The following is a 12,732-nucleotide window of genomic DNA, read 5'->3' as shown; positions in this document are numbered from 1 at the left end:
ACCCATGGATATACGTAGAGACCCATCGAGATATTTCGAGACCAATATAAATATATAGAGACCCATCGAGATACATAGAGACCCATAAAGATGCACAAAGACCCATAGGGATATACAGAAACCGTAGAGATACACAGATACCCATATAGATACATAGAGACCCATAGAGATACACAGCGACCCATAGAGATACACAGAGACCCATAGAGATACACAGAGACCCATAGAGATACACAGAGACTTATAGAGATACAAGGAGACCCACAGACTACGGCGAAAACATGCAAACTCCAAATATACAACAGGCATCATCAAGGTCCGAGATCCAACCCACGACCTCCTGCGTACCAGGCATGGGAGATCACATCTCCTCGCCACCACGAAGCCTCTTTAAGTATGACACCATCAATAGTATAGTAATAGGTTTTTACCCTTTCAACTGGTACAAAAACTGACACCTTTATAAAAGGCATCATGTTTGCAATAACCACAACACAAGCAGTCAAAATACAAACAAAAAGAAACAACTCTGATGATGATAATGATATGCACTGTCCTTGAAGTTGATTGGTCCACACCCGAGACAGCTTTTCTTAGAGCCTAGTCTCCATTGGTGTTGGACCAGATGACGCCACCAAAAGGCGCACAACTCAAAGACAGCGCACTATCAGAGTATGAGAGTTCGGGGTAAGCATTTACACCATTGGAACCTCATTTGCCAGTAAAAAAGAATATATATATGATAATTGTTTTTTTACCCTTTTTATCTGGCAAAAAAACTGACACCTTTTTTTACAAGGAGTCATGTTTGCATTGACCACAAAATCTGCAGTCGGAATGCAAACAAAAAACATAACTCTGATAATGTATGCAATGTCCTTGAAATTGATTGGTCCACACCCGAGACAGCTTTCTTTAGAGCCTAGTCTCACATGGTGTTGGACCAGATGACGCCAAAAGGCGTGTATGTTGATGGCCACTTAGCGTTGTTGTGGGGGGGGGGGGGGCTCGGCAGAAGAGAAAGTTTGGCCCAAATAGTAAAGTTATTCAGTGTGCTGCTCATTTTCACTGTCGCTTTATTTCGATTTAAAGCTTTCGTGACTGCAGGGATTCATCTTCTTGGTTCTTTCGGTAAATCCATTCAGACGCTGTCTTCTCGACAGACCTATTCTTCACCTGAGGACGGCTGCTTGCGTTGTGGCCGAAACGTCGTGAGAATTATTTTTATTATGTTTTATTGTTATTATTTTATTATTTCCATTCTACGTGACTTTACCGAAAGAACCAAGAAGATGCCGCTTTATTGTCACGGCTTCCGTGAAACTCCGTTGCGTTTCTGCCGCAACCTTTACCTAAGCCGCTTCCCTTTGCCACCGTTTAGATCCGCAATCATTCCCCCCCGCCATCCCTGTCCCTTCTTTTTTAATATGTTCCAAAAAAAAACAAGGAAACATTATATATATCATGAGCGAAACACCAACATTGGTAGTAAACTTGATTGGAAGCTTTCGTGACTGCAGGAATTACACTTTGGTTCTTTCGGTAAAGTAACGTAGAAAGAAAATAAATTGAATAATAGAAGACGACGTTTCGATTGCAACACAAGCAACCGTCATCAGGTAGAACTCCATTTGAGAGAGTGTTTTGTTTATAGTTGTTTGCAGGAGCGCTATTAAGCTGGCTGGTATGCAGGTGCGCTGTGAAATTAATGAACAGGGTATGCCGTACAACAATCCTATAGACATGAGGTTAGTTTCTTGGCCAGAGTCCAGCTCTCCAATCTATACAGTTATAGTGGACACCAGTGGCGGCTCCTGCAAAATCTCTCAGGGGGGGGCAAATGTCTGGATGATTGATAAGGATAAGGTCCACCCATGCAATGGATAAATTAACTGCTTAAGCATGTAAAGGCAACTTCACTTCCTTAATATTAATGAAAAATAAAGTGACTCTTACAATACATCTTGTTTGTTTCTATACTCACTATGAATACAATCCACTCAAGTTTCTTTTATTAAAGATTCCACTATGTGGCGACAAATTATATTGTTGGATGAAACGTGCTTACGTATGATGACGTAAGCACATTAGGGCGAGCCCTCCCGGAAGCCATAGAGAATGCATTGCAGCGCCCCCGGTCGAAAAAAAACATCTTTGAATGTAAGTCTATGGGGCCACTCGGGGCGATTCTCAGCCGGAGGGAAATCGCCCAAAAAGAGGCGGTACTCCACAGAACGTGACATGACGCTGATTGGACTATATCCAGAGGCACAGTGACGGCTAGCGTGACTCTGTGGTTCAATGACATTGGTGGTGCGTCGCCCAATCGCCCTAATGAAAAAACCGCCCCTGGTGGACACCCTCCTCACCAACACGCGTAGACAGGTTAAGTGTTCCAGTCTGTGTATTCCACCTCCATCGCGGACAGCTCCATCCTTCATCCACAGCTCTCTCCTTCATCCACAGCTCCCTCCTTCATCCACAGCTCCCTCCTCTCTATCCACAGCTCTCTCCTTCATCCACAGCTCCCTCAATCAACAGCTCCCTCCTTCATCCACAGCTTCCTCCTTCATCCACAGCTCTCTCCTTCATCCACAGCTCTCTCCTTCATCCACAGCTTCCTCCTCTCTATCCACAGCTCTATCCTCCATCCACAGCTCCCTCCTTCATCCACAACTCTCTCCTCTCTATCCACAGCTCCCTCCTTCATCCACAGCTCTCTTCTTCGTCCACAGCTCTCTCCTTTGTCCACAGCTCTCTCCTTCGTCCACAGCACCCTCCTTCATCCACAGCTCCCTCCTCCATCCACAGCTCTCTCCACTCTATCCACAGCTCCCTCCTTCATCCACAGCTCCCTCCTCTATCCACAGCTCTCTCCTCTCAATCCACAGCTCCCTCCTTCATCCACATCTCCCTCCTCTCAATCCACAGCTCCCTCCTTCATCCACAGCTCCCTCCTTCATCCAAAGCTCCTTCCTCCATCCACAGCTCCCTCCTCTCTATCCTCAGCTCTCTCCTTCATCCACAGCTCCCTCCTTCATCCACAGCTCTCTCCTCTCTATCCACAGCTCCCTCCTTCATCCACAGCTCCCTCCTTCATCCACAGCTCCCTCCTCTCAATCCACAGCTCCCTCCTTCATCCACAGCTCTCTCTCCTCTCTATCCTCAGCTCTCTCCTTCATCCACAGCTCCCTCCTCTCAATCCACAGCTCCCTCCTTCATCCACAGCTCCCTCCTCTCTATCCTCAGCTCTCATCATTCAGCTCCAACCTCTTCATTAAGTTTGCGGATGACACAACTGTGGTGGGTGCCATCAAAAACGGTGATGAGAGTGAGGTGAGCAGGCTGGCCACGTGGTGCAAGGACAACAATCTCCACCTGGATGTTGAGAAGACGAAGGAGATTGTCGTGGACTTCAGGAGAGTGCACACCCAGCATACTCCGCTAACCATCAACGGTGCTGCAGTGGAGAGGGTGAGATGCACCAAGTTCCTGGGTGTGCACATCTCTGAAGACCTGTCGTGGAGTCACAACACTGCATCACTGGCCAAAAAAGCCCAACAGCGCCTGTATTTTCTCCGCAAACTGAGAAGAGCAGGAGCCCCGCCCCCCATCATGCACACCTTCTACAGAGGCACCGTTGAGAGCATCTTGACGAGCTGCATCACCGTGTGGTACGGCACCTGCACCGTGTCCTGCCGCAAGACTCTGCAGCGCATAGTGAGAGCAGCTGAGAGGATCATTGGTGTCTCTCTCCCGCCTCTTCTGGACATTTATAACACCCGCATCACCAGCAAAGCAATCAAGATTGCAGGTGATCCCACCCACCCATCTCACAGCCTCTTCAGCCTGCTGCCGTCAGGGAGGAGACTGCGGAGTCTTCCAGCCAGGACCAGCAGGCTCAAAGACAGTTTCTTTCACCAGGCTGTCAGGAGACTCAACTCCCTCCCTGCTCTACCATCACTCCCCCCCTCTGCCCACCCACCCCCCTTTGCCCCCTGACCCTATCCCCCACACACACATTCACTCGTACATTCTGATCTCTGGACTGCACATTGCACTACATCGCACTACCACACTGGTTTAAATATCTTATTTCTTTAAATACTTTATTTAAATAATATTTTACATTTAAAAAATTCTTGACTGTTGTTTATTACATTTTTGATTATTTATCTTGTGTTGATTGCCGATTGTTTATTGTTTATTTATGTCTGTTAATTGTGATTAATTTTTTAATTGCTTGGTTGCACCGTGGGACCAAGAGAGAGGACTGTAATTTCATCTGTGTTGTATGTCATGCATGTAACACACTTGACCATAAAGTGACTTTAAGACTTTAAGACTCCTTCATCCACAGCTCCCTCCTCTCTATCCACAGCTCCCTCCTTCATCCACAGCTCCCTCCTCTCAATCCACAGCTCCCTCCTTCGTCCACAGCTCTCTCCTCTCAATCCACAGCTCCCTCCTTCATCCACAGCTCCCTCCTCTCTATCAACAGCTCCCTCCTTCATCCACAGCTCTCTCCTTCATCCACAGCTCCCTCCTTCATCCACAGCTCTCTCCTCTCTATCCACAGCTCCCTCCTTCATCCACAGCTCCCTCCTTCATCCACAGCTCTCTCCTCTCTATCCACAGCTCCCTCCTTCATCCACAGCTCCCTCCTTCATCCACAGCTCTCTCCTACACCCACAGCTCCCTCATTCATCCACAGCTCTGTCCATCATCCACAGTTCCCTCCTCCATCCACAGCTCTCTCCTTTATCCACAGCTCTCTCCTACACCCACAGCTCCTTCCTTCATCCACAGCTCTGTCCATCATCCACAGTTCCCTCCTTCATCCACAGCTCTCTCCTCCATCCACAGCTCTCTCCTCTCTATCCACAACTCCCTCCTTCATCCACAGCTCTCTCCACCATCCACAGCTCCCTCCTTCATCCACAGCTCTCTCCTACATCCACAGCTCCCTCCTTTATCCACAGCTCCCTCCTTCATCCACTGCTCTCTCCTTCATCCACAGCTCTCTCCTTCGTCCACAGCTCTCTCCTTCGTCCACAGCTCCCTCCTTCATCCACAGCTCCCTCCTCCATCCACAGCTCCCTCCTTCATCCACAGCTCTCTCCTTCGTCCACAGCTCTCTCCTTCGTCCACAGCTCCCTCCTTCATCCACAGCTCCCTCCTCCATCCACAGCTCCCTCCTTCAATCACAGCTCTCTCCTTCATCCACAGCTCCCTCCTTCGTCCACAGCTCCCTCCTTCATCCACAGCTCCCTCCTTCATCCACAGCTCCCTCCTCCATTCACAGCTCTCTCCTTCATCCACAGCTCCCTCCTTCATCCACAGCTCCCTCCTCTATCCACAGCTCCCTCCTCCATCCACAGCTCCCTCTTCCATCAACAGCTCTCTCCTGTCGTCCCTAATCTGACGTCCCCGCTTATCCCCACAGTTCCCCCTCTCCCATTCCCTCCCCTCGTCATTGTCACCTCATTCCCAGCCACCAATCGCACACGTCGTCACATCTCAGACCACGTGGCCTCATCTCCAGGCTCCAATCGCGAATCGTCAACGCCGTGGGGGTTACAGCCGGTCAAACAGTTGCAGGAATTGACGTCAGTATGTAGGTTGGGGTCGGGAATGTTGGTTTTGTGGGGACCGTTACGTGCAGGACCGTTACACAGTAAAAGCAGCGTCATTCACATCTCAAACACCACCAGATTGCATCTCTCTATTTCTGCAGCCGCTGTGTGGTCCGTACAAAACCCCAGAACCGCTCACTCAACAATCTGCATTTGCAGTTGTGCACAAGCACAGCACATTTCTCGAGTCCTCCTGAGTTTGTGCAGAGCTCACTTGGAAGACTTCATGAATGCTGAATGTGCAGTCATGTTATTTCTTTTGTGATATTTGCCTCTCTGGAATTTATTACTAAAATGTAAAGACGCAAGCCATAGTAGTAGTGGTGCAACTGTGGCCAGGCAACCACCATTATGGACAATATAGTTTGACTATTAGTTACTATTTCGATTTAAAGCTTTCGTGACTGCAGGGATTCATCTTCTTGGTTCTTTCGGTAAAGTCACGTAGAAGGGAAATAATAAAATAATAAAAATTAAACATTAAAATACAATTCTCACAACGTTTCGGCCACAACGCAAGCAGCCGTTTTCAGGTGGAGAATAGGTCTGACTCTGTCTTCTCGGCAGACTTGTTCTCCACCTGAGGACGGCTGCTTGCGTTGTGGCCGAAACGTCGTGAGAATTATTTTATTATGTTTTATTTTTATTATTTTATTATTAGTTACTACTTCAGCCCCCCGGTGTGTTGGAAAGAAAACCCACAACATTTACAAATTGATTCTACATTTGAAGTTTTCGTGACTGCAAGGATTCATACTCTATGGTTTTTAAATCATTTTTATTAAGTTCACTTGCTTGCGTGCTTGCGCGCTTACGATCGTGCAAATCTTTCGGTCGTTTTTTAACCCACTTCCCGTGATCCAATCGAGCTGACATTTTGCACACAGACTCGTTGTGCGTGACAATTTCTTTTCGTGAAATTTTTTTTCCAAAATTTTACACTTTTTAGGTAAAAATTTTTTATATTTAATTACCAATTGCTTAAAGGTGGCAGGCAATCATCTGACCCATAGGTGGCAGCCATCTCAAGCCAGAGGACGAGAGGACTCTAGCCGCCCGTTTCAAAGACCAATGTGGGCTGGGTTGTGGCCCATTGAACACGCATATAAAGGATTTATAGTGAAAAACTTTGTTTTTACGGGTAAATTTTTTCGGTAAAGTCACGTAGGGAAAATAAATAATAAAAATAAATAATAAACTAATATAAGAATAATAATAGAAATAAAATAAAAATCACAACGTTTCGGAGGCAACACAAGTCTCCGTCATCAGGTGGGACCGTCACAGCCAGATTTGCTGTATCAAGAAAATCTAGCTGTGTTATTTTATTTCTATTAATACTTTTAGTAATTTTTATTTTTATTTTTTACCTACGTGACTTTACCGAAAAAACCTAAGAGTATTTCCAAATTGAGTTTCGCTGGCAATTACATCCAGCATCGTTTCCCAAAATCGCCTGATGATTTTGGGAAAATCGCCCGATGATGCTGGATGCAATTACCAAACCTCACCGTCCTCAAATTGTAAATGTCGTGGATTTACTTTCCAACACACCGCTGGGCTGAAGTAGTAACCAATTGGCACGTTTTGTTAACGTGACAAACCTGATATTCTTGGTTCTTTCAGTAAAGTCACGTAGAAGGGAAACAATGAAATAATAAAAATATAAAACAATATAATTCTCACGACGTTTCGATTGCAACACAAGCAATCATCATCAGGTGTGAAAACCACAGCAAAAAAATTATATTTGAAGCTTTCGTGACTGCAGGGATTCATATTCTTGGTTCTTTCGGCAAAGTCACGTAGAAGGAAAACAATAAAATAATAAAAATATAAAACAATAAAATTCTCACGACGTTTCGATTGCAACACAAGCAATCATCATCAGGTGTGAAAACCACAGCAATAAATTTATATTTGAAGCTTTCGTGACTGCAGGGATTCATATTCTTGGTTCTTTCGGCAAAGTCACGTAGAAGGAAAACAATAAAATAATAAAAATATAAAACAATAAAATTCTCACGACGTTTCGATTGCAACACAAGCAATCATCATCAGGTGTGAAAACCACAGCAAAAAAATTATATTTGAAGCTTTCGTGACTGCAGGGATTCATATTCTTGGTTCTTTCGGCAAAGTCACGTGGAAGGGAAACAATAAAAGAAAAAAATATAAAACAATAAAATTCTCACGACGTTTCGATTGCAACACAAGCAATCATCATCAGGTGTGAAACCCACAGCAAGAAAAACCTTCCTAATTGGCTGTCGGGTGGCGGCGGGTTTCACGATGCATTTATATTTACGCGATCTAACCCAAAACAAACCTTGTATCATGGCCCATATGTAATATGAGGATATATCCGGCTCACTGACGTATCACAACTTGATAATTGTTTTTTTACCCTTCTATCTGGCAACAAAACTGTCACCTTTTTACAAGGAGTCATGTTTGCATAGACCACAATACCTACAGTCATAATGCAAACAAAAAACATAACTCTGATAATGTATGTGCACTGTCCTTGAAGTTGATTGGTCCACACCCGAGACAGCTTTCCTTAGAGCCTAGTCTCACATGGGTTGGACCAGATGACGCCATCAGAGTTATGTTTTTTGTTTGCTTTATGACTGCAGGTATTGCGGTCTATGCAAACATGACTCCTTGTAAAAAGGTGTCAGTTTTTTTGCCAGATAGAAGGGTAAAAAACCAATTATCATATTTTACTGGCAAATGAGGTTCCCATGGTGTATCACAACTTGTCATGGTGATTGGCTCTGCCGGTCCTGGTTTACAGCCAATGGGAGGAAGCCTAGGGGCGTGGCCCTGACGTGATGGAAGGGTGACAGCTATAAGGATTGGGTCTGCTGGCTTTGGCCTCAGCCAATGGGGAGATGAGTCAGGGGCGTGGTCTCGGGAGCTGACGAGGGAGCCTGTAAGATTCCATGGAGGCTAACGATGATTGGCGGAAACGTACCACGTGACCCGGGTATTAAATAGGGGTGGAGACGAACGACACGTGGTCAGAACGGGAACGAACGGAGGAAGGGGGCCACGTGGGAGCGGGGCTCCGAGTTGCCACGTGGCGGTGTGCGTCTCTCTCTCTGTCTGTCTGTCCCTCTCATGCTGCCTATCAGCAGCGCGAAGTAACTGTAACATAAGTTGAATAAAAGACGGATTCCAGAAGTTGTCTCAACAAGCTTTATTAACACATATAATCAATCGCTGTGGTCGGCGTTTCTGGCCTCTTCATGGGCTCAGTGCTGCTGGGACCTCGCTGGAGGCTGATTCTGGGGGCGTGCAGCGGCTGCGGTTGGCATGTTTCTACCCCACTTTGATACTGGCTAAAAGGTCCGATGATATGGCATGTTTGTGTTTGCGTGCAGTGCTTCTAGATTTGAAGCTTTCGTGACTGCCAAGGATTCATATTCTTAGGTTTTTTCGGTAAAGTCACATAGGTAAAAAATTTAAAATTAAAAAAAGTAAAATAAAAATAAAATAAAAATCACGACGTTTCGGAGGCAACACAAGCTTCCGTCTTCAGGTGGAACCGTCACAGCACGATTGCTGTATCAAGTGATTTTTATTTTATTTTACTTTAATTAATTTTAATTTTTTACCTACGTGACTTGACCGAAAAAACCTAAGAATATGCCTGCAGTGCTGATCGTTGTCTGGATCTGCCTGAGCTTGCTGAAGCTGTTGCTCCCTGGTTGTGCCGTGGGCTGCTGCTACCATTTTCACTCTCTGAATGCACTGGTGGAGCGTGGGGGGGGCGGGCGTGCCACCCCTATGATCCAATCGAAATCCCTCATTTCGATCGGATCATTGCGGTTTATTAATAATAAAGCGGAATTTTGCGACTCCCACTGCCACCGTGTAGCATGTTATTACGTGCCAGGGACTTTTTGAGATGATAGGACAATAGTCTGAGTCCATAATTGGCAATAAGTAACGGCAAAGCAGTTATATGTGACTCACAGAATTGTGCGCAGTTGCGTCTACAGTACACGACTTCGCTGAAGGCATTCACCTTCAGCGAGCGCGATGCCGATCACACGACGCGGTTCGAATTCGACCCTCGATCGATGGCTGCGCCATCGGCACACACGCGTCGATTAAAAAGCAAGGGACAACTTCTTACTTACTAACAACTCCTTACTTACTAACAACTCCTCTATCATGTTTCATTGCTGGAGGGGTTACCCCCCTACCTGAAAATCCTGGCTCCGCCATTGTCTGAGTGGATTACATAATATTTTATTCAACTTAAATTAACTGAAATCCTTATTGTTCTTCTTGGTTCTTTCGATAAAGTCACGTAAAAAGGAAAAAATAAAATAAAATAAATAAACATAATAAAATAATTCTCACGACGTTTCGGCCACAACGCAAGCAGCCGTCCTCGGGTGAAGAACAGGTCTGTCGAGAAAACAGACTTCTCATGCTGCAGTGTCTTCTCGACAGACCTGTTCTTCACCTGAGGACGGCTGCTTGCGTTGTGGCCGAAACGTCGTGAGAATTATTTTATTATGCTTTATTTTTATTATTTTATTATTTCCCTTCTACGTGACTTTACCGAAATAACCAAGAAGATGAATCCCTGCAGTCACGAAAGCTTTAAATCTAAAAATCCTTATTGCTGGTGAGATAATGTACTTGTATCGAATTCCATTGATCTTGTTCAAACGTGGGACTTCCGATTAGCAGGGTTGGCTACGTACGGTGTCAAATAAGTTCAACATACATGTAATAAATTCAACATACATGTAATAAGTTCAACATGCATGTAATAAGTTCAACATACATGTAATAAGATAATTGTTTTTTTTACCCTTTTATCTGGCAACAAAACTGACACCTTTTTTACGAGGAGTCATGTTTGCATAGACCACAATACCTGCAGTCATAATGCAAACAAAGAACATACTTCCAAATGAGGTTCCAATGGTGTAAATGCTTACCCCGAGCTCCCATACTCTGATGGTGCGTTGTCTTTCAGTTGTCCGCCTTTTGGCGTCATCTGGTCCAACACCATGTGAGACTAGGCTCTAAGGAAAGCTGTCTCGGGTGTGGACCAATCAACTTCAAGGACAGTGCATACATTATCAGAGTTATGTTCTTTGATTGCATTATGACTGCAGGTATTGTGGTCTATGCAAACATGACTCCTCGTAAAAAAGGTGTCAGTTTTGTTGCCAGATAAAAGGGTAAAAAAAACAATTATCATTTTTTTTACTGGCAAATGAGGTACCAATGGTATACATGTAATAAGTTCAACATACATGTAATAAGTTAAACATACATGTAATAAGTTCAACATACATGTAATAAGTTCACCACTTCGTAAACTCTTGACTTAAATTGTGCAAAATCGTTGTGGCCTCCTGGACTCTTTCTCTCAACATATTTCTCACGATTCTCAAACGGATTTCCACCACGCGCGCCGAGACGCCGCTAACACCTTAAATCTGTAATAAAGAACTCGGACGCTTCTCTCTGTCTCCGTGTCCTTTATTTGGGTTCGGTTTCTTTTCCCTCACGGCACTCCCCTATATACTCTTCGCTCGGCAGCCCCAGGCTGCTGTCGCTCACGTAGCCCACTTCCCCCCTAGCAGACCCGCTGCTGACTCCTCGTGCAGACCCCCGCTGCCCAACTCCTCCTTTGCAGACCCGCTGCTCTCTGCAGCCTCCTCGCTGGTCCTGCTGCTCCGGGGTCGGTCACCGTTGGCCGACGGTGCCGAACCTCGTGGTCCGTGTATGTGGCGATCTCGCCACTCTCTCTCTCACTCTCCGCCCTGCGTGGCCTCACACTTTCCCAGTCTCCGATCACTCCCCCTCCTCTTCCGGTTTCTCCCCTTATAGACCTGAACCCTCTCCCCAACGTGACGTAACTCCTCCCCCCATGACGTCACTTCCGGGAGGTCGTTTACGCCCGCATTACAAATCCATGCATTTGTAACGTCCAGATGGGGCCATTACAATTATTTTCGCTGACTCGAGAAAGGGAGTCCACACAATAAGGATGAAGACCTTATTGAAGTTTCTTACACTACAAAAAATACGCATCATGACCACGAGGTCCCATCATCATCACCATCACCCTCACAGGTCATCATAGGCCGCTACGGTGGTGAGAAGTTAACTACCTCGTTAAAATTAATAAAAGTAAAATAAAATAAAAATCACGACGTTTCGGAGGCAACACAAGCTTCCGTCTTCAGGTGGAACCGTCACAGCCACGATTGCTGTATCAAGTAAATGAGAGATTGCAGGAGCTACCTCTCTCATTTACTTGATACGGCTGTCGTGGCTGTGACGGTTCCACCTGAAGACGGAAGCTTGTGTTGCCTCCGAAACGTCGTGATTTTTATTTTATTTTACTTTTATTAATTTTAATGTTTTACCTACGTGACTTTACCGAAAAAAACCTAAGAATATGAATCCTTGCAGTCACGAAAGCTTCAAATCTAGAATGAACTACCTCGCCTCGTATACAGGAGGTCGTGGGTTAGATCCCGACCATAACGCCTGCTGCTGTATATTTGGTGTTTGACATGTGTGCTCTCTCCCTGTGGTGGTGTGATTTTTTTTTCCGGGTCCTCCGGTTTTCCCCTCCACATTTAGTTTAGAATATTTGACTACCGCTATACATTTCCACACGATGACAAGCCACTCCGTTTAACTATCACTTGTGGCCAGGTCGCTTCTGGAAAAAGCTAATAGCTCAGTCAGTCGTACCTGGTAAAAAAAAAATTCAGGTCACACAATTCTCACACGAGGTCGCATCATCATGATCACAAGGTCCCATTATTATCATGATCACGAGATCCGTTTATCATAATCACGAGGTCCCATTATCATCATGATCACAAGATTTAATTATCATCATAATCACGAGGTCCCAGTATCATCATGATCACGAGATCCGATTATCATAATAACGAGATCCCATTGTCATCATGATCACGAGATCCATTTATCATAATCACGAGGTCCCAGTATCATCATGATCACAAGATTTAATTATCATTATGATCACGAGGTCCCATCATCATCATGATCACAAGATTTAATTATCATCATGATCACA

The sequence above is a fragment of the Lethenteron reissneri genome, chromosome 67 (assembly GCF_015708825.2).
Source record: "Lethenteron reissneri isolate LAM-NWPU_2019-01 chromosome 67, ASM1570882v1, whole genome shotgun sequence".
NCBI classification, from domain to species: domain Eukaryota; kingdom Metazoa; phylum Chordata; class Hyperoartia; order Petromyzontiformes; family Petromyzontidae; genus Lethenteron; species Lethenteron reissneri.
Note: the sequence above shows the minus strand (reverse complement) of the source record.